Genomic DNA, 13,608 nt, shown 5'->3' with positions numbered 1-13,608 from the left:
GAGGGCAGATAGTTTTAAAAATCCTTGGTCTCTAAATCCTTTGTTAAAATTCAATAGTATTCTGGTGTAAGAAGGCTGTCTGGTCACTATATTCAGCAGTGGTCACAAACTCCTGAATGTATGGGCTGCAGGTGCCAAATCCAGTCGAACCTGCTGAGTAAACACAGTTGATAATGCAGGGTGCTGGATGCCAGGGGCCAATCCCAGAGTAGGAGAGTCATGGAATTCCAGCCCAGGAGAGATAAAGGCAGTAGGCTTGACACAGACCTGAGGGGGTACTCTCAGAGCAGGAAGGGGACAGAAGGACAGCTAGCCTTGCAATTGTGTGACCTGTGGATCATTGTACCAGACCTAGGTAAGTATATCCGTTCCATGGTATCAATATTTTTACATCAGAGTTACAGCAGGGCAGCCTCCATTATGAAACTGCCTGGGCAATATGGCTGGTGGGGAATGTGTCTGGTGTGTGCCCCTCCCACCTTATCCTGGGATCCTATCACACTTCACAAATTATGCTGAGCTGAGCCAGATCGCAATTTGAACACTAAATGGGGACTGAGTAGGCATCAGTCTTGTCTTTTGGCCAGCGATTTCCCAACTTTTAAAAGCTGAGCCCTGCCCCATGGAAAAAGAAATCCTGCAACATGTTATCAAAGGCCTATACGTCAGTATATACCGCCTCTGTTTTCTACCACACCTAATCTTTTGTGCGTTCCCAAGCACCAACCACACACACATACACTATGAGGATCTTGCCATTACTCCTCCCTCTCTTTTTTAATATGTTGTGAAGAGCAGTAAAATAGTTGAAGCTGACATTTAAAGAATCATCATTGGCATCACAGTTAGCACCACTGAAATGAACAGGACAATACATACTTCAGAGCTATTGTGTCAGGCTCTTTGCAAACTCAGGGAAACATTACTGCATCTGTGATACTCAGGGTCATAGAGACAGACTTCCTAATGTGACCCAACTGCTAGAGGCTAACAGAAAAAGAACAAGAAGGAAGAAGGAAAGAAAGAATGAAAACTAAGGAGAACAGAAACCTATCTGTACCCCTGGAAGTGGATAAACAGAAAATGCTGCAGTAGGCCCCACTCCTCCACATTTGTGCTCTTAGCTTTAGCCCTGTGAACAGATCAACTGATGACAGTTGGACTACTCATATTCAAATGAAGCATGTGCAAAAGAGTTTGCATGATCAGGGCCTCAATTAGTAGTAAACCAGATTCCAAGTATGTTTCTAGTGGGCACTGTGCGGCTGACTGTGTGGTCTTTCAGATGAAATATAAAGATGATTCGGGGCACTTTTGGAACAGTAATTAAAGATCCCATACCACCCTTTAGAAGAATAGAGAAATTAACTCCAGCATCCTGGCCAAATTCCAAGTTGCCTAATTACATTCTGCTTGGTAGAATTCTCCCTGTATTTTTCATTAGGCAGCATTCTTCCAGTCCTGCCTTAAAAACCTCTTGTGTAGAGTTACTGCTGAATGGTTGCTATGTTTTACATCAAAACTGGCTGCAATTCAATGCTGAATGAAATGATCCTGCTTAATAATAATATGTATCATTTATTGAGTTCAATTTGTAAAACATTTGAGATGTTTCAAACATGCAAAACATGATCTCCATGCAAGTCCTTTATAACAAATCTTCAAATCAGACTTTCATTCCTGCATGCCAGTATGGATTAGATTTTGGGATTAGTTTTACCCACGCTGATAGAAAATGGCATATTGAAATACTGAATTCCAAAGCATAGGGAAATAGTGCCTGTCTTGTCAATTCACTATTTTAACATATGAATCTTGCATCTGATTATACATACTTGACAGACACAAGCATCAGAGAAAATGTTGTTAAACATACAATCTGTTGTGCTAAAAATCCCTCAGATGTTTCTTCTCTCTTACCATAAATAAGAGATTAGGAAACTGCTTTAAAGAAAGATCTTTAGAGGGGGGGGGGGGGGAAAGAGAGAGAAGAGGTGGTAGGTCCTTTCCTAGGCCTGGTCTACACTAGGACTTTAATTCGAATTTATCAGCGTTAATTCGAACTAACCGCTCAACCGTCCACACCAGGAAGCCATTTAATTCGAACTAGAGGGCTCTTTAGTTCGAATTTGGTACTCCACCCCGGCAGGTGGAGTAACGCTAAATTCGCACTTGCTAGCTCGAATTAGGCTTGGTGTGGATGCTAATCGAACTTAGCAGCTCCGGGAGCTATCCCACAGTGCACCACTCTGTTGACGCTCTGGACAGCAGTCCGAGCTTGGATTCTCTGGCCAGCCACACAGGAAATGACCCGCGAAAATTTGAATTCATTTTCCTGTCTGGGCGGTTTGAATCTGACGTTCTGGTTGCACATCGGGGGGAGCTCCGCAGCACCTGCAACGATGCAGAGCTCTCCAGCAGAGGAGTCCGGGCAATCCCAGAATAGAAAGAGGTCCCCAGCATGGAGTGACCGGGAAGTCCAGGATCTGATCGCTGTGTGGGGCGAGGAGTCTGTGCTCTCGGAGCTGCGCTCCAACAAGCGGAACGCGAAGACCTTCGAGAAGGTTTCTAAAGCCATGAAAGACAAAGGATATAGCCGGGATGCGATGCAGTGCCGCGTGAAAGTGAAGGACCTAAGACAAGGGTATCAAAAAGTCAGAGCGGCAAACGGACGCCCGGGCCCAGCCCCAGACATGCCGCTTCTACGAGGCACTGCATGCCATTCTAGGTGGGTCTGCCACCAGTGCCCCACCAGTGACGGTGGACTCCGAGGACGGAATAGTGTACCGGGACAGTTCCCCCTCCCTGTTCGCCGATGGGGAAGATGAGGAAGGGTCTTTAGAGGACGGCGCAGGCGACATCGAACCCACTCCCGCTTTCCCTGACAGCCAGGATCTCTTCATCACCCTCACAGAGATCCCCTACCAACCGTCCCCGCCCGTTAACCAGGACTCGGACTCAGGGGAAGGATCAGGCGGTAAGTGCAACACACGTATAAACATTTATTTTTTATAACATTGTTATAGAAAAAATAGAAACAGTATTTACAAAATTCTAAATATTAAACTATAATATATATTAAATTATATGAAGAGAAGGTCCACACAAATGGGGATAGAAAAATAGTCCTCTAGCGACATTTCTACGAAGGTGTCATTCAGTTCCTCGCAAAGCCTCCGCATGAGGTTCGTCGGAAGAGGTCGCTTGTTGGGCGCTCCGTGGAAGCAGACTCTTCCACGCCAGGACATCCGAATATAGAGTGGAACCATCGCCTCTACTAGCATTGCTGCATATGGTCCTGGTCTGTGCAGTGCGTCCCGTAACATGCGGTCTTTCTGGGCACGAGTGACCCGCCTCAGGGTGATCTCGTTCTGCAAATACTGCATCTAAGTAGGGCAATTAGTGTAGTGTTACTATTGTTAATGGTTTACAATTAGGTTGCATAACAATGACCCTCGCCTAACAGCCACGTGCGAGAGGCCACAGAGAACAAGCATGCATTGATCGTTCCCGTGCGCTGGCGGGAGGGGCTGCAAAAGGCTTATCCTTTCTGCTTTGCACATTGCCTTTAGCAGGAGAGCACAGCTAACCAGTAACTGATAAGCAGTATGTACTGTAAGGCTTACCAGGACTTTGTGCAAGAGGGATGCAGCTATCTTTCCTCGCTTGTGCGCTCTCCAGTGCAATGGCGCCGCCAATGAGAGCGTATTCCGAAATCTCGGACTAGTTCTGAGATCTCCTGAGACTTGGTTCCCTCTTTGGTCTTGTTAACTGAAACTGACTAGACTGTGTTTACTGTTGGCAAACATGTATGTGTTCAAGGAAATCACCTACTTTTTCACATCACACAGCTTCGGCTCCTTCCCGGACTGCCCCGCCATCCCCCTTGCAGAGGCTGGCTCGGATTAGACGCCGAAAGAAAAAGACAAGGGACGACATGTTCCAGGAACTGATGGCCAGCTCTAGAGTGGAGGCGGCAGAGCAGAGACAGTCGAGGGAGAGCCTGTGTCAGCAGCATCGCACACACCTGGAACGGGAGGATAGGTGGCGGCAGGAAGACCAGCAGGCGACTCAAACGCTGCTTGGTCTAATGAGGGAGCAAACGGAGACGCTCCGGCGCCTTGTAGATGTTCTGCAAGACCGCAGTCAGGAGGAGAGAGCCCCCCTGCAGTGCATCTGCAACCGCCCTCCAACGCCAGGAAGTCCTGTCCCCCCCTCACCCAAAGTGACAAGACGGAGGGGCGGTAGGGGCCGTGAGAACTGTCCCTGCACCGCAGCACACCGATAATGTTAGAGACAACTGTCGCGCTGTAAATTTGTACAAGCTCTTTCTTTACAGCATCAACCAGTCCCAACTCCAAGTTCAAACCCCCCACTGTGTATTACATTATTAAAAGCGGTTTGGTGTTACTGACTGTTTCCGGTCACGTTTCTGGTGTCAGAAGACTTTCTGTTGTTCTGTGGGGAAATTGTAATGTCACTGCATAGCCCACAGTGCCATGCTACAGACTTGGCTGCAGGGTCAACTGCAGGGCACACACAGACTGCAGTCACTAGGCACCAGGGACAGTCTGTGTGGTGTATGCTGCCCCGGTCTTTCCTTGATGTGTATGCTTGTGCAGGGTCCTGGTGCCTGACATCCCCGAATGTAAAGGCAGGCTTCCTTCACATGCATTTGGACCGTAGTCACGATCCTCCCGGTGCCCCGAGCCCCAAAAAGAGACCTCATCCAGGGGCAGATACTCACCCTTCCCCACACCCTCACCCTTCCAACGCCCAAACCCACAGCCGTCATGGTAACCCCTATCCAAGGACGGCACCTCGCCCCTTCCTGCAAACCCACCCATCAGTGCACACCTTAACCAGCACAGAATGCTTCCATGTTTCAACGAATAAACAGAAATGCAAAGTCAACGAAAGATTTATTATTAATTACTAAAACATGTCCTTAGTTTTAAAACGTCCTTGGGAAGTGGGGAAAACTTGGTTTATGATCAGGCTCTCTTAAAATCAAGTGGACAGTCACAGGTTACCCTGCTCTGCGAGGAAACTCGCTTTCAAAGCCTCCCTGATGCATATCGCTTCCCGCTGGGATATTCTCTCAGCACGGGTGTCTGGCTGATCGTAAACAGCAGCCAGGCGATTTGCCTCAACCTCCCAAGCGGCCAAAAGGTCTCGCCTTGCTCTCACAGAGATTGTGGAGCACACAGCAAGCAGCAATAACTACGGGGATATTCTTTCGCTGATGTCCGAGCGAGTCAGTAAGGTCCGCCATCTCCCTTGAGACGTCCGAAAGCACACTCCACCACCATTCTGCACTTGCTCAGCCGGTAGTTGAAGAGTTCCTTTTCAGTGTCCAAGGCGCCTGTATAGGGCTTCATGAGCCAGGGCATTAGCGGGTAGGCCGGGTCCCCGAGGATCACTGTAGGCATCTGCACATCCCCAACCGTTATTTTGTGGTCCGGGAAGAAAGTGCCTGCCTGGAGGCGTCTAAACAGACCAGAGTTCCTGAACACACGCGCCATGAACCTTGCCCGCCCACCCGACGTTGATGTTGGTAAAACGTCCCCTATGGTCCACCACAGCTTGCAGCACCATTGAAAAGTAGCCCTTCGGTTAATGTACTCGCTGACCTGGTGGGCTGGTGCCAGGATAGGGTTGTGAGTCCGATCTATAGCCCCACCGCAGTTGGGGAATCCCATCGCGTGTTAGCCTTCTATGATGGCCTGGACATTTCCGACAGTCACTACCTTTGAGAGCAGTTGCTCAACGATTGCGTGGGCTACTTGAATGACAGCAATCCCCACGGTAGATTTGCCCACGCCAAAGTGGTTCGCTACTGACCGGTAGCTGTCTGGCGTGGCAAGTTTCCAGAGGGCTATGGCCACTCGCTTCTGCACAGTCAGGGCTGCTCGCATCCTTGTGTCCTGGCGCTTCAGGGCAGGGGACAGCAAGTCACACAGTTCAAGGAAAGTGCCCTTACGCATCCTGAAGTTTCGCAGCCACTCTGTGTCATCCCAGACCTGCAGCAATATGCGGTCCCACCAGTCTGTGCTTGTTTCCCGGGCCCAGAATCGCCGTTCCACACCATGAACTTGACCCATTGCCACCATGATCTCCACTGCCCGGTGTACCCTGCTTTCTGAGAGGTCTGCGCCACTCTCCTCACCGTGCTGCCGGAGCATCCTCGCCCGGTTTCTCAGCATCTGACTGTGGAAGAGGTGGACGATAATGTGCGAGGAGTTGACAACGGCCATAAGTGCAGCGATGATCGCAGCGGGCTCCATGCTCGCAGTGCTGTGGCGTCCGCGCTGTAACCGACCAGAGAAGGGCACGAACAGATTTCCCGCCGGCGCTTTCAAGGAAGACAGGGAGGGCGGGATTGACGGTTCAATGACGACACATTTTTCCCCCCAGCATGCATTGGGGGGAAATCCCACAATTCAAATGGGCAGCGGGGAGTGCGGGAACTGTGGGATAGGTTCCCACAGTGCACCGCTTCCAAAGTCGAAGCTGGCCCCGTGAATGTGGACTAAGAAGTTCGAATTTGTGTATTTAGTATGGATACACAAATTCGACTTATTAAGGTCGAATCCACAAATTCGACTTAAGTAGATTCGAAATAGTCCTGTAGTGTAGACAAGCCCCTAGATACTATCATTTCCTAGAATATGTACTTTAAAAAAGTACACTCACTCTAACTGCAGAGAGAGAGAGAGAGAGAGAGAGAGAGAGAGAGAGATTCTGGGGCTTGTGTTTACAAATGAAGTATGGCACAGTTGTGTATTCATTTATCAGCCCCATCACCACCTATATACAGGGAATTAACCAAAACTCCCCCAAATTCAGTTCTCATTTTCAGCCATTCAATCCTAATTAATTCTGGTGCGTTGTAGTACTTGACTCCAAGAAGGTTTCACTCATGTAATGGAAGGCAGAACTTGGGCTTCTGGGTCTACTAATATTAAAAATGCAGAATTACATGATGAAAAAAAGTTATCAGTTGCATAGTCTCAAGAACGATGACCGAACTTTGCTTTGCTTGGTCCCTGACTATGAACTAAACTGCAAAGTCTTTGATTCTTTATTTTCTTATAAATGATTAGTGTCTGGCTACATTTTGTACAGTGAGCATCTTAAGAAAGTGAGCCGGTGACGCCTGCCAGGACATCTGTAAAAGTCACAGAACAGACATTTAAAAAGGAAGAACAAAAGGGCTTGTAAAAAAGGGAAAAAACCCACAAACCAACGTGGTCAGCCTTGACCACATGGCTTTTTACAAAGGCTGTAACACCTGTGTTGTTTGAGTACTGAGCACTCACCTTCTGAGGATTATATACAAAAAACAGTGTTAAAAGCTCTCCATTCATTTTTTAAACAAAGCTACAGCACAGGTTCTTCCCTACTCTTACAGGGACATTTCACTACATGTATGGAGAAGTCACTTTGGTGACAGTGAACATGAATGCATTTTCCATCATAGTTTCACCTGGAAGCAAAAGCTGAGTGTTTTAAACTGTACCTTGAAGTCAGCAAAGGGCTCCATACATGTGGATCAGACTCCAATAGTGGGACCATTGCATGTTAAATTCACTTATTTTTCATTTAAATTGTAACCACTTTGGAGCAGGGGTCATCCTTTATGTTGTGTCTATAGAGTAACCTCATGGGTCCAGTCTTCTAAATCTACTGTAATATTATTAATACTAGTATTCCACTTTGTCACTGATGGAGAAAGTGAATTAACATGAAAGCAAACATTTCACTTAGGGCTCTCACTGCCTACCCTGCATTAAGGAACTGGCAGCTTCTGACTACTAGCTAAAGAGCCTCCCTTTTAATTCATTATTTTAAGGTGTGCGCTTCAAGTTATTTTGTAAGCCTCATGGTTGGCTTCTTCAGGAGCCTTCCTAAAACAATGTGAAGAATGACTCATCGGGAAAGTTGGACATTCCATTTCTCTCAGTGGCGCCTGTCTATTTAGTATTATTACATGCTTGGCTGGTCTTGTATTGACAGCCATACAGCAGTGTGCCATACTACACTTCAGTGATGTGTACAGACTGAGGCATTTTAAGTTGTCAGTCAAATCAGGCTCTGAACTGAAGTCTCCCAACAGCCGCCAGCTAATGTCAACAGCAATACCTCTTATTTTTAAAGGCCATTATCTGGATTTGCTTAGCTTTCTGAAAGAACAAGAAATCCACCACTGAACCCCTCTGATCAATATAGAAAATACAATAAATCACAGAAAGTGGCCCAGTGCAGATCACACATCATCTACTAATGATATGGCCTGACTCTGTGATGGCCTTTAGTTTTTTTGAGTGCTAAATTCATTAACAATGGTGGGGAAAAGAAACAGACACAAGTGACTTAAAAATATTTCCTTGTCATCTCTGCCTTTTCATAGAATCATAGAAACGTAGGGCTGGAAGGGACCTCGAGAGGTCATCTAGTCCAGCCCCGTGTGCTCAGCCAGGACCAAATAAACCTAGACCTACCCTGACAGCTGCTCATCTAACCTGTTTTTAAAAGCCTCCAATGATGGGGGCTCCAGAGCCTCCTTCAGAAGCTTTATTCCAATGCTTGACTGCTCTTATAATGGGAAAGTTTTTCCTGATATTTAACCTAGATCTCCCTTGCTGCAGATTGAGCCCATTACTTATCTTATCTTCAGTGGAGAACAATGGATCACCATCCTCTTTATAAGACAGGATTTTAGTGTACAACAGGAATGGCAGTGCTATTCTTTAGACCCAAATATGCCAATAACCTCCAAATAAAAATGTGTAAAATAGGAAGAAGAAGGCAAGGAGAATCTGTTTGAGATAGGAACCACCACAAAAGGCATTAAAAAAAATGGATAATCACAAAGAGGGGTCTCACTAATTTGCACACGTCTTCTGGACTAGCAACAGAGCTCTTCCCTACTGCATGTGTAGGCACGTACCGATTGTTGTATTACAAAGAAGTTGGTGCACGTTTTTCTTAACCCACATATTCTGTTGAAAAGGAAATAACACAAGAACAATGCTAAAGCGGTACAGTGGAGAATGTGGTGAGACATCACTATTTTCACCTATCAGATATTTCTTTAAATAGCCAGCCGCAAAACATGGCTGAGCTAAAAAGCAGCTTGGTTATTCAGCCTATTAGCTACTGCAATATAGTACACCACTTCTTTTACTTTCTAAAGCACTGGTACCATAGGTGCTGACTCGGTGGGTGCTCCGGGGCTGGGGCACCCATGGGAAAAAAATGGTGGGTGCTGAGCACCCACCAGTAGCCCCCTATCAGAACCTCTCCCTCCTCCCCTATACATCTCCCCCTCCCTCCCAGTGCCTATCGCTCGCTGCAGGTCAGCTGTTTCACGGCATCAGGATGCGCAGGGAGGGAGGGAGGGGCGCTTATCTGCGGGGCCTTGAGGGAAGGGATGGAGTGGGGGCAGGGCCGGCAGAGCTGGAGGGGGGAGCATCCCCAGCAGATTAGAAACTCAGCACCTATGATTGGTACTCAAAAATCTAAGCAGGGAACAAAGTTACACACACTGACAACATAATAATGACACTACTACTTTGAGATCTGTTGAAAAGCACTGTGTAAGTGCAATGGGGATTAGAATGAAGGGTTAACACAGTACCACCACCATGTGTATACATGAGTCTCAGACACAAAATGGATAAAATTTTCTTAAGTGCCTAAGTCCCATTTTCAAAAGTGACAGCTGCTTGGCAGCTTCTCTCTCACTTATAGTCAATGGGCTCCTAATTGTATGCAGTGTTGTAGCCATGTTGATCCCAGGATATTAAAGACACAAGGTGGGTGAGAAGATCTTTTATTGGATCAACTTCTGTTGGTGAGAGAGAGACAAGCTTTAAAGTTACACAGAGACCTGAAGAAGAGCTTGAAAGCTTGTCTCTCTCTCACCAACAGAAGTTGATCCAATAAAAGATATTTCCTCACCCACCTTGTCTCTCTAACAGGTTCCTAAGTCACTTTTAAAAATGGGAGTGAAGCACAGTTTGAAAGTTTTACCCACAGTGTTATGAATTCACCTCACACTTTGGTGCAAATCAGAGAATAGGAGTTCACAGAGCTGGGAGGGGGGTAAAGCCAGCAAAAAAGAGGAGAACCAGATGCCCTGAGTTCTGTGGGGCAACTCATGTTAGTAGAGGCTGCAGCAGGATCAGGCTTCTACTTACAAAGGGAAAACTTATTTAAAAAAACAAACACACGTTGCTTAGTTAACAGTGTCAAGGGAAATTATGACTATCAAAAATCTACTCGTAAGTAGAATATATAAAAAATTCCTCCAATGGAAAAGTCCCTCTTTACAGTGGCTATCAAAAGAGCCACTGACAGAGAGGGATGACTCCTCTCTCTCTTCCCCTCCCTCCGTAGCAGCTCTTCTGAGCCTGAACTAAAGCCCATTGAAGTTAATGGACAGACTACTATTGACTTCAATGGGTTCTGGACAACGGGCTTTGCCTATTCCACTTGGGTCCAAAGCCCACTCAGCTTTCTCATGCATGTAGTCCCAAAATATTGCAAGAGTAAGGTGTGTTCTCTCTCAGTGGAAATTTTGACCCTGATTGCCACAAAGATAAGAGGTTTTTCTGCAGGTTCAGTTTAGTGTCAGCGTCCTTGAGAATAAGGTTGTGCAGAAATCGGAAAAAAGTAGTGGTTTCCCCACAGGAAATCTGTGATACAGGTTGTAATAAAAGCCATCATTTGCTCGAGTGAGTGGGCTAAAAATAGCAGTGTGGCTGTGGCAGCATGAGCAGCAATCAGGCTAGTCACCCAGCTACATACACAGGGGTCAGGCAGGATTGCACTCTGGTTGCAGCTGGATCTAGCCACCTGTGGCCAGAACAGCATTGGCACGCTAGCTGAAGCAGAGCTAGTGCATGTCTGTCCACGTGCCTCCAGCTGCTGTGAAGCCAGACCCTTGAAGTGAATCTGTTCTGGAGCGCTGGGAAAGGACAACTATAGTTGAAATACACCCACATTTTTGAGGGGGACTCTGCATGGCACTGCAGAAGTGGAATCCAAGCTGGCCACAGTCTGAATGCACAGAGACTACTCAACACATCTGAGCCCCAAGTCCTGCTTATGGGCCTGTTTCTGTTTACACGGTGGTGTAAGTCAGGAGTAATGCTACTGACATTACACTGGAGTAAAATTGCTGTGAAAACAGAATCAAGCCTTTGGAGGGGGACTTAAGTGGTGCAGACCTAGTGCATTTCTGCCCACTTGTGCTGGGCAAGCACCTTCTCAGCTGCTGTGTGCCCTAAGATGGAGGCTCTCAACCTTTCTAGACTACTGTACCCCTTTCAAGAGTCTGATTTGTCCTTGTGTACCCCCAAGTTTCACCTCACTTAAAAACTACTTGCTTATAAAATCAGACACAAAAATATAGGAGTAAAATAAAGCACGTTACTGAGAAATTGCTTAGTCTCATTTTTACCATATTATAATAAAAAATCAATTTGAATATAAATATTGTACTTGCATTTCAGTGTACAGTATATAGATCAATATAAACAAGTCATGGTCTGTATGAAATTTTAGTCGGTACTGACTTTGCTAGAGCTTTTTCTGTAGCCTGTTGTAAAACTAGGCAAATATCTAGATGAGTTCATGTACCCCAGAAGACCTCTGTGTACCCCCAGGAGTACATGTATCCCTGGCTGAGAACCACTGCCCTGAGAGATGCACACTGTAAGCAGAATTACTATCCACACATTGTAGTAGCGCTGAAACTATTCAGGACTTTCACTGTGAACAAAATTACTCTCCGTTCACCAGTGCATTCCACTGTTAGCCACGATGCCACTTATTATGCTGAGGGCTGTCTCTCAGTGGTTTTGATTCAGGTAATCATTATCCTTTAGGAAGCTGGATCATACACAAAGTACACATGAAGGGCCAAACTCTGCTGTCAGTTATGCTACTAATTTCAGTAGGAGTGATGTAGAGCATAAACACACCTGATGATTTAGCTCCATTCCAGAAAGTTCTATTACCAATGCTTATTGAGATTGATCGAATGACTCTCAGTCTTAAACCCCAACAGCAATATGTGCAAATTGCTAGTTTGCAAATATGGAATACAATTTATGAAACTAATTTACCCTATTACTCAAAAGAGATGGTTCTTGCCACTCTAATCAAGTATACCTGAGCCTTGTATCAGCTGTCTAGACTGTCATTCCTTTGATTTATGTATATGTTTTTTCTCTTAGTTGAAAAATGTGTTTTACATCAATTTTTTAAAACCAATTTCTTTTTTTAACGTAACTGCTGAGGCTTCCCATCCAGCGTTTGCACTATAAGACAGACCGTCTAAACAACAACATTTTAGTAGGGCAACTATTCAAGGGAGTGACAAATCTCATCTGTCTGACAGCATTAGAAATTAGTTCCCATTAGAAGAGGGCAAATAGCAGGGTGGTGGTGGTGGTGGTGGGTGGAAGGTATTTAGACACATTTTTGACAAATCCTGACATTCCTTTTAATTTGAACAGATTTGAACCTGGTTTTGTCTGAGATTTCCAATCAAATTGTGCAGGCTGTGGAGGTTTGGATTAAAACTATGCGAAGAAATTAAAGTAAGGATGGGCTTTTTGACAAAAAGTTTTGCTCAAAGATATAGTCATCTTTTCAGGCAGCTTGGTGCCCTGGCCAACAACTTATTCCTGCAAGGTGTGGAGAACTCTGCTCAGAATCAGAAATATACTGAGACACACACAAAGCTGGGTCTTATTCAAACCAATATCAGTCCAGGCCACTGCCTCAGTTTTCCACTCCTTTCACCACAACTGGTGCTTTGTAATTATTCTCCCCTTATGGGGTCTGGGTTAACAGTTCAGCTGAAACCTAGAAATCTATAGCCTTATTCTCCAGCTTGTTTAGTCATTCATCCCTAGATAAGATATTGGTGTAGTAAATGCATTTTCTAAATATTGATCTAAGAAAATTAATATATAAAAATTATCCTTAAGGAATAATTGGAGTAGGAGAGACATGGAAAACAGCAGGATATTTTTTCCCCAACAATCTTTTCCAATGGGACGGGAATCAGCACCAGTATGATAAAAATGTAGAACACACATGAAATTACAACTCTTATATAGATCGCAGAGACCAGCTTACTTACTGCAGGTTTATTCAGAAAAAAATTATATATATATTCAAAATTATTGTTTTTGCATTAAAAAAAAGAGTATACATAGGTTTAACCTAAAATAAGGCATTTTAGTCTGAGGAAAACAAAAACAAAAAGGCATGTCTCCATGAATGCGCAGCGTGTGCATATCTCCTCGACAACAAGCTATAGCTGCTCTAAGAACACAATGGCTTCACTATCTGAACACCAGGCAGATGCCACAAAATTTAGAGATACAACACACTATGGCCTGGCCTCTGCTCCAGGTCTTGTGCAGGTTATACTTGTTAATCTGCATATTGCAAGAACCTAGATAATAGATTTTAAGGTGTGATGGGGGCCATACTATGATCTTCTAGTTTGACCTCCTGCATAACACAGACCATAGAATTTCACTTAGTAATTTCTACAACAAGCCTGTAAATTCTGGTTGAGCT

General features: G+C 45.3%; 1 long non-coding RNA gene across 2 annotated transcripts in view; it reads right to left on the bottom strand.

The window, feature by feature from the left end:
* Positions 1-13,608, bottom strand: part of LOC120398048 — a 46,496-nt gene that overhangs the window by 10,878 nt on the left and 22,010 nt on the right. The gene's annotated exons all lie outside the window — the stretch shown is intronic.

This window comes from Mauremys reevesii, linkage group 1 (genome assembly GCF_016161935.1).
Source record: "Mauremys reevesii isolate NIE-2019 linkage group 1, ASM1616193v1, whole genome shotgun sequence".
Taxonomy (NCBI): Eukaryota; Metazoa; Chordata; order Testudines; family Geoemydidae; genus Mauremys; species Mauremys reevesii.
This window is presented reverse-complemented; position numbering and strand designations above follow the sequence as displayed.